The sequence below is a fragment of the Alligator mississippiensis genome, chromosome 4, assembly GCF_030867095.1.
Source record: "Alligator mississippiensis isolate rAllMis1 chromosome 4, rAllMis1, whole genome shotgun sequence".
Classification (NCBI taxonomy): Eukaryota; Metazoa; Chordata; order Crocodylia; family Alligatoridae; genus Alligator; species Alligator mississippiensis.
Genome location: NC_081827.1, coordinates 40784877 through 40796370, shown reverse-complemented (window position 1 = coordinate 40796370; position 11494 = coordinate 40784877). Strand labels below are relative to the sequence as shown.

At 41.4% G+C, this 11494-nt stretch overlaps 1 long non-coding RNA gene across 1 annotated transcript in view; it reads right to left on the bottom strand.

Moving 5' to 3' along the window:
- Window positions 1-9514: 9514 nt before the first annotated feature.
- LOC132249813 (uncharacterized) overlaps window positions 9515-11494 on the bottom strand; it is a 39337-nt gene continuing 37357 nt past the window's right edge. Inside the window, exons 2-3 of the long non-coding RNA XR_009461314.1 lie at window positions 9938-10147; window positions 9515-9856 (exon numbers count right to left, since the gene is read on the bottom strand). This is a non-coding gene — a long non-coding RNA (uncharacterized LOC132249813). The remainder of the gene's footprint in view (window positions 9857-9937; window positions 10148-11494) is intronic.

Sequence of the window (11494 nt, the reverse complement as noted above, 5' to 3'; positions counted from 1 at the left end):
TGCTCTATGTTCTTGAGTTGCATCCCCTCACTAACTAGCCTTCTAAGCTTGCTAAAGTTGGCCCTTCTGAACTCCAACACCTTAGCCCCACTAGTTACTTTACCCACCCTTCGCTGGATAGTGAACTCGACCAAGTGATGGTCATTATCTCCCAGGCCAGACTGACTTTAGACCAGTCAGTCTTACCTATATTCCTGGGAAAATGCTAGAGAAAATAATCAAGGAACACATTTGTGCAGGCCCAGCAGGGGAAACGATGCTGAGGGGAAACCAGCACGGGTTTGTCACAGGTAGATCCTGGCTGACAAACCTTGAAGCCTTCTATGGCCAGGTCACACACTGCCTGGATGCGGGAGCCAAGGCTGATGTCATCTTCCTGGACTTTAGGAAGGCCTTCGACACAGTTTCGCACCCTATCCTCATTGGGAAGCTAGCAGACTGCGGAGTGGACGCCTACACGGTCAGGTGGGTGGCCAACTGGCTTTGGGACCGCACCCAGAGAGTGGTGGTGGATGGTTCCTTCTTGACCTGGAGGGAGGTGGGCAGTGGGGTCCCGCAGGGTTCAGTCCTCGGACTGATATTATTTAATATCTTCTTCAGCGATTTGGATGAGGGCGTGGAGAGCACCCTCTCCAAGTTCACTGATGATACTAAGTTATGGGGCAACGTTAGTACACCGGAGGGCAGGGAGCAAATTCAGGCTGACCTGGACAGGTTGGATCAATGGGAAGAAAGAAATAGGATGCAATTTAATAAAGATAAATGTAAGGTACTCCACCTGGGAAGGAGGAACCCCCAGCACACCTATAGGTTGGGGAGTGTCCTTCTCAGCAGCTCAGAGGCTATGAGGGATCTTGGAGTCATAATTGACTCCAAGATGAACATAAGCCAGCAGTGTAACGAGGCCATCAACAAGGCCAATCGCACCTTGTCGTGCATTAGCAGGTACATGACTAATAGATCAAAGGAGGTGATGTTCCCCCTCTGTGGCACTGGTCAGGCCGCAGTTGGAGTACTGTGTCCAGTTTTGGGTGCCGCACTTCAAGAGGGACGCAGGGAATCTGGAGAGGGTCCAGAGGAGGACCACTCACATGATTAGTGGCCTTTGTGATAGACCCTACGGGGGGAAGTTGAGAATGCTGAATCTCTTCAGCCTTCACAAGAGACGGCTGAGAGGAGATCTTGTGGCCACCTATAAATTTATTAGCGGAGGTCAACGGGGAATAGGGGAAGCACTGTTTAGTAAGGCACCCCAGGAAGTGACTAGGAATAACAGGTGTAAACTAGTTGAGAGTGAATTTAGGTTAGATATTAGGAAGAAATTTTTCACAGTAAGGGTGGCCAGGATCTGGAATGGGCTTCCAAGAGAGCTGGTGCTATCACCATCTCAGAGGTCTTCAAGAGGAGGCTAGATAGTCACCTGGCGGGGGTTGTCTGACCTCGGTCCTCTTTCTTGCCAGGGGCAGGGGGTCGGACACGATGATCCATTGTGGTCCCTTCCAACTCTACAATCTATTAATCTGTGAAAGTTGATAACCACTAGACCTAGACATGCATGACAAAATGTTAGTATAAACCCAAGGTAATTTGCCTGTCAGAGGCTGGATTGAAGTTCAGCCATTACTTATGCTTCATAGATTTCATAGATTTCATAGACATTAGGGCTGGAAGGAACCTTGGAAGATCATCAAGTCCAGCCCCCTGCCCAAAGGGCAGGAAGTCAGCTGGGGTCACAGGATCCCAGCAAGATAAACATCCAGTTTGCTCTTGAAGGTGTTCAGTGTAGGCGCTTGAACCACCTCCGGTGACAGGCTGTTCCAGACCTTGGGGGCTCGGACAGTAAAGAAATTCTTCCTTATGTCCAGTCTGAAACGGTCTTGTAGTAGTTTATGACCATTCGACCTAGTCGTCATCCCTTGGGGCGCTCTGGTGAACAAACTGCTTAAACATCATGTGCAAAGTTCTGCCAACATAAGCATGGTTGCAAGGGGTGTGGCAAAATCCCAACAGCAAAACCTTCAGTGTGATTCCAGCCCTGCCAGCAGCAGAAGCCTTCTGTCAGCAAAGCTTTGGGTAGCAGCATATTCCTTTTGCTGGCAGGGCTGCATTTCCATTAGCTGCTATAGCACTTTCACTATAGTTAAAGTGACAGCAGCACATAGGTATAAACTAAGCCTGAGTGCAGCAGTTTAATCTATGACACCTCACCTGTCCCATCACTCTGTTAATCCAACTTCTGTGTGCTACTAATTGGATCACTCTGTATAGCTGGAGTGTTGTTTTGCAGCGTAGGTGCTTCCACTGAAATTAGGCTGGCCATAATTCCATTTAAGATAGCTTGAGGACTGCAACTCAAGTGTATTAACTCAAGCCATGAGCTTCAGTAAAGATAAACCCCAAAGTACACCAGAAAATCTTCCGAGGCAGGTTATAAGAAATTCATTGTTAGGTTCGCACCCTCTATTTCATTTTCTATGTAAAAATATTTATAGAGTGATAAGTAATTTTCTACAAATTAGAAAAATTAGGAGGAAAGATGCAGAGATACAGCAGCTGCAAAATCTACAGTGAAGTTTAGTTTGTGCAAAAGGCATCTGAGCTGCTTTTTACTAGCATATTTACCAGATTTCAGAGAGCTTCAGCCTGGTGAAATGCTTACATTCTACTATAGCATGGGAAAAGACTGTTGTATAGGTCCTTTTTTACATTTCTCACATAAGTAGCCTACAAAGAATATTCTGGTGATTTTGTCATTGGAGAAGCATTAGTGATGTGGTTACACAGCTATGCTGTGTCTGCATGGGAGATGATTCCTTCTGCATGCATCTCTGCCCAGCAGCTGGCTTGATTACTCAGGCAGATTCTGGGTTTCAGATTTGCCTTTTGGATGAATCTTTGCACACCACTATGATGCAGTGCTGCAAAGACCTAAATAACTGATTTATTCAGAGGTGTCTAAATCATTGAAGGATTCAGCACAACAATTGTGTACTAAGTGGGAAGCTGTTTGCACACTGTCATAGCCTTATTTCTTCACTATTTTAATTTAATCTTATAGAAAATCCCATATTTCTCCTTAATTATGTGCATGCTGAGTTTGAAGTGTTAAATCCAAACCATTGTTAAGTTATCCGAGTATAAATAAAATCTGAACCATTTCCTGAAAGCATAAAAACCACAGGGTGCCCATAATATTTAGATAATTCAAAAACAGCTGAATAAATTGCCTTTAAACTTGCCAAAATTATTCACATCAGAGGAAACAAACATGAGAAGTATCAACCTAAACAGCCATGAGCTGGAAAAAGTTAAATTACTGAAAAGAAGGCTGAGAAAAATAATACTATTTAAATCCATGTTGCTGCTGCAATATAAATATAACAATGTCATGCAACTAGAAAGCAAGATGTCGAGCATATATTAGTTGAACTAGGTCCCAGTTCAAAAATGGTGCTCAAGTATATGCAATACTTTAATAGCACATGATTGATTACTAAAGTACACAAGGCCACTTGTTCTTAAATATGTGGACATATTTAAGTACCTTGAGACTGTGCATAGTTACTAAAAGCACATAACACAATTAATCACTTCCTCCTTGCATGACTAAAAATGACCATAGACAGTGGCTATTTCAAGAGGCTAGTGCACTCACAAGGCAGATTACAGAAAATAATATACATAAGAAATGTCTGTATAGTGAATGAATGAAGAAACCTGTTACCCAAAGGAGTGAAGTTTCTATCCAGCTAAATTAAGAAATGAGCAGTGCTTATTGTATCAAATGTGATCTTTTTATACTGCAGCTGCAGTAGCTGGCATCTATCTAATCTTTATTTCCTGTCAGTAGCATATTGCATATTAAGTATAAAAATACATATTGAATTAGAAATGATTTGTTCGTGTAGTTTTCATGGATTGTGGGACCCATGAAGCTTAGGAATAATTGTGTAACCATCAGTTTCTCTGACATTAGAGCTGAACTTTTCCAACTTGTGGCATTTTAACAATAACCAACACTCCCTTGTACAGTAAAAGCTGTTGGGCTGATCTGTGAGGATACCGAACCTCAAAGAGAGGCATAAGATTTGCTGATGTGAAGATGTAAAGTCCCACAATAGTATATAAAGAAAAAAAATTAAAATACATAGATTTTTCTCTAGTAAACATACATTTTTTTTCCTGAAAAAAGCTATGAGTAATGTAGGAAGTTTAATTCATGCTTCTTGATGATAGTGTTTTGCACAATCTGATTTGGCAATTGTTATAGAACCTTTGTATTTTTTTATTAAGTGGCAAATGATTGGTGAGGGAGATCTGCATGCTATATATCATCAAAACACAAATATCTACTGCCCCTAAGTGGTTGCTTTTATCATCTCAATAATTTAAAAAAATCTTAGGGTGAAATTCACCTGCTGTGAGGAACTATCACAAGATGTATACATCAATTATATCTTACTTCATCTCTTCAAACAATGCGGGGCATACATCTTGGGGTGGCATTTCATCCATAATACATGGAATATTGTGATAGGATTATGGACCCTGGTATTTGCTAGTAGGGGATAAGAAATTACTATATTCCTCTCTGTTTACTCCCAGAGTGCAAAGGATGATTGACGAGCTCAACCCCTGAGGCAAGGGGGAAGGAAAAAGATGTCTGGAATAAGCTGGAAGCCAATCACTACTAGACAGGAAAATGATGGATTGAGTTCTCCATTTTTCTTGACCTAGAATTCAGGAAAATCATGAGACAAAAATAAATGCTAGGGATACCAAGAGGTATTAAGTGTGTTTAGCTCCAATCAATTTCAGTGGAAGTTCAGGTTTCTTGAAGTCATTCTACTTAGAAATTGTGGTCAAAATGCTATGAAATACTGAGTACTGAATTTGATGGGCACTGAGGACATTTAGGATTCCCCAGGAAAGTGTTCAGAGTTTGAGACATTCCTCAGAATGTCACTTGCTGTAAGAAGCAAATATTTCCCTATGCAAGGTATTAGTGTACACATGGGTGGGTCTAGGATTTTGAAAAGGGGGGTGCAGATGATGTGGCACATCATCACATATAACATAGCCACATTCTTCTCCAATTAAAGAAAAACTAGATGCTTTACTAATATACGAGGGTGCTAGCACTACATTATTCAGTTTAAGATAAAAGCAAAAACTAATGTAACTATTGGAATGTGCCCCTGAGCGTACATGGTTTAGATAACTCCAGACACAGATGACAGCAAACTGTGGGGGCCGAGGGGGAATCGAGGTTCAGGAGTCCTCGGGAATGCTAGCTGGGGTTGCAGCTGTGATCCCGTGGTGGGCAGATGGGTACTCTCTATCACTGGAGCGGAATTAGGCACAGACGAGACACGTATCAATTGGAAAAAACAGAGGTAGCTTTACTTACACTGTAGAGTCGTATACAGCGCAGGCAATCATAGTTGCAACAATTCTATTCTTTAATCAGTAATCGAGGAGCTCTTGTAGACCGGGTAGCTCGGCTCTAACTCGGGCATGCAACACGGAGGATACATCGCAAGGCTTCGCCGACGGGGAGTTGTTGGCAGGTGATCAAGCTGCCGGAGTTCCACTCCAGGGGGAATCGCGGAGTTCTCCAACTAGGGCGGAAACGCCCCTAACCTTTTATATGGCTAGCGAGCCAATTGCCAGCTGCCACATGAGAATAATTTAACATCGGCTAATCGTATTATGCAAATCTGCATTTCCTCAGCGGGAACTCTGTCCACGCCGGAACTCTTCACCATGCCGAGACTTCCCCTGCCTTACCGTGCCTTGTGCTAGAAAGTTCCACTGTGTCGAGGCACTGATCCAAATCAGCTCTGACACAAACCAGCTACCCATATTCTCGTGTACATCCAATATTGAAGTCAAACTCTCAAACTCGTTATGTGGTGAAAGCCAAGATGACATTTTCAGTTCAGGTCCATGAATCAGGGCTACAAAGTTAACCAGTAGTTTGAAGTTTATGAAGCATAAAGTTCTGCACTTGCCTGTGCCTGGAACTTACTCAAGAATTTTTTCTGATACTTACCAATATCTAAGATGCTGACGTCTATGTATTTTGCACTTTATTCCTAAAAGGCAACTTTTACTTTTGCATTAATTTACAACTTTTCAATTTTCTGCAGCTCAGATGAAAAAAGTACAAATTGGCTATCTTAAGCAAAATGCATATTCTTCGAATCACTAACAGCATATATCTCAGTTATGGAGTTATGCAAAGGAAGACTAGAAAGGCAATGAGAGATCAAAAGCCATAAGGAACACAGAGAGGATGGAGCACTGAAATATTAGCAAGGTCTGCCTTTTTTCCCAATGCAAATAAAATTATAATATTTTGAAAGATAACTGTGTTCTGTTAAAGCTACCTTCAGGTATTTTTAAATTATTCAGTCTGTCCCTCGGTTGGCTGTATCCTAAAGGACTTCCTGTCTCTCAGACACTTAGCAACCCTGTAAACTTGGACTTAACAGTGTACACTCAATCACAGAAATTTTGTGTATGTTCTGTAACAGGAAATCCCTGCCCATGCTACCAAGAGGGCTCAAGTAGGTAAAGGACCAGAGATCAGGCAGCAAATGAGGAAATTAACTGCACCTAGCCGTAGAGAAACAGAGACAAAAAAGGGCCAATCAGGTGGCTGAAAGTGGGCTGGGTTGAGGAATATAAGTCGGGTCACTGAGCTGGAAAGGGCAGTCTGGCCCTGTAAGCTAAAAAGAAAGGAGCTCCTGAATAAAGCTGCCACAGGAGGAGGGCTGGCAGGTGCTCAAGCAGTTCACAAGAGTTGAGAAGAAGAAGCCAAGGGGAACTCTTAGCGTAGAGTATTAACCCAGGGTTGGGAGGATTCTGTTTCACAGTCATTGTGTTGGCATGTATGTTGCGGTTAGACAACAGAGGACTGAATTGTGGCTGTAGGGGAAGAAGAGAAAATGGACAGGGGTGCTTTGGTGCACTCCCCTTCCAGCCAGCACCAAAGGTATCAGCCTTAAGGCAGAGGCAATTGAGGTGCAAGTCGACCCCCCCTCCAAAAGGGGGGGATTGCTGTCAAGGCAAGGCTGAACCCTGGAGACTGAGGTCTTGAACATTAGGCCCAGGTGAAGGGCATGGCCAGAAAGGAAAAGGGGGCCCAGGCTGTGACAGTCGAGACCCCAACAAGTGTCTCACAAACCTATGTGTGTATCATCTTAGTGGGGAAGTAGTGCAAGAAGACAAAAAGGCCCCAGCTGTGGCTGGTCAGGTTGGACCATGCAACATACCCTGTGTGGTGACTACTGCCCCCCAAGGACCCCTTCTCATCAGCAATGAGTAACACCAAAGCTATGGCAGGAAAGTAACTGGAGGTAAAGGGGGGTAGGGAAGGAACCAGCAAGCAAGTGGACCCCTGTGGATATTGCACATGGTGCAAGCTACATGCAAACCTTGACCCATTTCTTCATCTAATGTTGCAGACACACACTCAAATAATCTGGGAGAATTCTTCTGATAGAAAAACTTACCCAGTGCCACATATACTGACATTCAAATCCTGAGGCCCTGAAGAATGGAGAGCTTGCGATGTGACTTGGCAACCATGGTGGGAGAGGGAAAGCGGGGAGCCCTGTGTACATATCTTAGCATGCTCTGCAGGCTCTCTTAAGCTGCCTGGTAACAGATGGCAGCAGTGCATAGGACAGCCCTGACTGCCCATGGTCATACTATGCTCCTCTGCAGCAGAAAGTGGGTATTGTGAAGGGGGCATGTTCTGCTCCCTGCTGAAGCATCAGAACCCAGCACATGACACACACTCTTCTGGGGAGGAGGAAGGAAGGAAATACTGAAGGACTGTGTTCTCTTCTAAGAAAAGCCAGTGGCAGCATGTATAGCCATTTGTGATTTAGCCCTGGTTATTCCCAGGTTATTTTTCTCATGGAGCAGACATTCTTACTCTGGGAGAAAAAACCTGTACATCTGTACATTCATGGTTTCTCCTGGGAGAGTAACAACACTCCAGGAAAAACTATGTGTCTGCACAAGGCCTAGGTCAACAGCAGAATTTGTATTCATTAAATTAGCAGGATGATAGTGTCTTTAAATATGCGTTGTTTAAAAAAAATAATATTTGTGAACACTGAAAGAACGTTTGGTATCTGTGAGCGCATCTATATGAGATGCTGACTGCTTGGTAGCCAGAGTTACTGTGCAATAGCATCACTGAATGGCTTTTAGGGGATGCTAACTGTGCTGTAGATTGTTACTACTGTGCAGTAGCATCACATCACACTTCACACCACACATCACTATTGCACAGTAGTAACAAGCTTTAACGTACAGATAAAGAGATGATGGAAGAGGCACATTGCTAAAGCACTGAATCTCTGGATACAGTTGACCACAACTGTAGGATACAGTATGCCACAACTGTAGTAGGAGAACCAAAATGTAAAGTTGGTACAGTTTTGCCAACTGTATTTTGTATTCTTAAAATACAACTACTGCCAACCTCCCTAGGAGGATGGTAATGATTACAACACTGTTAACATTTTATTCCAGCAGGCCTCAAAGAGATCCTGCATGTTTTGTACAGCAGAGATCCGTACTGTCTCCCAAAGAGGACAGAAAGGGAGATGGCTCTTCAGGTTCTCTCTCGCTACCTTGCCCCAGTGATTTGGGGCAGTTTCTCAAAAATCCCTCCTCAAATACAATGCTATTCTCCCATTCTAAAAGTATATTCATTTAAGAAGATGCTGTTTCCCAGAGGCTGAATATTATTTTTAATAATATATGTAGGATGATGTTTGCTTCTGTAGGATGATGTTTGCTGCTTCTCTTGGTCCACCAGTTTACAACAGCTAAGGATCCAGCTTTCAGGAACTAGTGGGTCCAATACAGTAAGAACTAATGCATTCAGATGAGCATAGAGTGGGTAGCAGTTGCTGTAGCTGGTAAGTTTTGTGGAATACATTGCTTAGTCAGTGAATTGATCATTTTATTTTACTTCCACCAGGCAGCCAGTGAGAATGTGTGACTGAACTTTAGTATTTTCCAAAGTCCAAAAATTCCAAAACCCAGAGATTCACTAATAGATTCAGATTAAGTAGAAAAGCACATATCACCAGAGTGCAAAGTAATGGTGCTCCATAATGTAGTTTAGGTTTCCAGTCATATATATATATAAGAATTAGGTCCTTTGTAAAGCAAGTCTCTTGTTACATATCCTCAGCTCCTTAATTAATAAAGCAGACTTAAAAGGATTTGCATCATTTTGGATTTTATCAGCTTGACACAAAATAAAAGAAACTACAAAAGTGATTTCTCTTTCTTTGTTTTACAAGAAGAGATTTCCACAATTTCCAACAAGACAATACTTTGAACTGTTTTAAGAAGTGAAGTCTCATTGATCTCATTTACACTGCTGTAAAATAAGGAATAGTGTCACTGACACCAGTGGAGTAGCAATATATACAAAACAGGTTAAAATCTATGCCTTTGATTCTTCACACCAAGTCAGACTTTTCTAAGCATAATAGTACAAATAACCTCTCTTTTAAATGGATTTTGTGTTTCAATGAACATGTGTTCTGGTAAATGCCATTTGTCCATCAGCTGCCAGCTTTTGACTACTACTTGCTTTAAAATAATAATGTATGAGAAACACTTAATTTTAAATGATTTTATTATGGTGATATATTTTACATGAGTGTGCTGAGCAAATGAGAGTCCTTGTTGAATGTAGTTCTCTTTCCAAAAGAATCGGGTCTTCTCATCCTCATTCTCTCATCCCTAATGTCTTTGCCATGGCAAGCTGTCCTGGGTCTCTTGTTCTCCATCCCTTCTCCTTTATTTTAGAATAGTTCTAAAAAGAAATAGAAATAGAGATCAAGAATTACAAAGATCAAAAATAAAAATTCATACAGATAAAAAATGGATCACCTACCTCATAAGATAGCCCTATATAGTAGTTCTTAACATAGCTTAGTTATTCGGGGGTTAAAGGATTTGGACCTGGCCCCTTGTTTCCAGCTTCTTTTCTGTTCATCATGAAAGAAAGGATTTCTTCACACTTCTGGATATCGTTGGCATGATACGTATGCTTTCAACGTGGCAAGCTTCTCCTCAGTGGTATACACTAAACCTCACTCTGTGACTTCCAAGAGGAAAAGGACACATGAATTACACAGTGAAACAACATTTTCTTGTAATTTCTTTGCTGAAGAAAAGTCTTCAAGTACTGACTGTACTTGATCAAGTAAAGGGAATTCCTCAGCATGACCAGTTTTCAAATATCCCACTCACAACTCACGTACATTCAGATTGTACACAAACACCATTACATTTCTGAAACTGTCTGACCAAAATGACAATGACCAAAATGGTAGAACATGATGGAGAGCATGTACGTACTTGTTGAAGACCATGGAAGATCTGAAGATCTGTGTAGTCTCACTTTGAAAACCTGAGATCTATTTTTTCCACACTACATAACCAGGTCCCATAGATTTCCATTTTGTACTACTTAATTAATGAAAAATACTTATTCCTTTTACTTTTTGTAAACTACATTGTTTCGATTGTAAGTAATTTGATCTGTAGCTAGTTACTGAATTATTTATGATATCAAGAAAGATCCTCTAATTAGAAACCCAGTGTATATATTTTAATGAGTTGTCTGCATGAAGTTAAGTTCTGGTGACTTTTTAATAGGAACAGCTTGTTTATCTTTCCAAGTGCATTCTGTTTTTATGCAGACGAAAACATAGTGAGAATAGTCAAACAGACTTCACTGACAGTTAAATAATACACAGTGTAGGGATGCTATTCCTGATATCATGAATATGACAGAAAAAGAGAAAGAATGGATGAGGCAGTAGGTCACTGATGATACCTTGAAGAAATTAAAATGAACATGAGCCCTACCCTTTATGGGACAGAACCTATACCTAAAGAAGGAGGGATGGAAGAGGGAATACACTTAGAATAGAAGGGAGACCAATGAATAGTTGCACAGGTCAAATGGGGAAACTACACACAGATTTGAAAAGGATCTTTTCAAAAGTTATGCAGCATGTCCATAGCATAAAAGGAACTTAAAAGCTAGAATCCAAAATGCTAAACCCTGAAAGTGACCCTGCATGGTACTCGTAGGGCATGGACATAACAATCCAGACCATGCTTTCTCTCTTAATAATATACATAGGGAAATGAGGGAAGACTTTGCAAGGTTGAAAATTACAAGAAATTCTACCAGACACTCACAGAGGACATACCCCTCTTTTCAAAGTTGTATTTATATCAAGAAATTACCTGTATACTAAATGTGGTTTAGTAGTAGTAGGGAAGAAAAGCCTGAGAGAATCATCCTGTCACTATACCAGTGATTCTCAACCAGCATGATTTGAGATACTTTCAAGGGTGCCATAGGCTGCTACAAAATGGATATTATGTTTGGACATCTAACAGTGCTAACAAGATTAATCCAGAGATTTCAAATAGG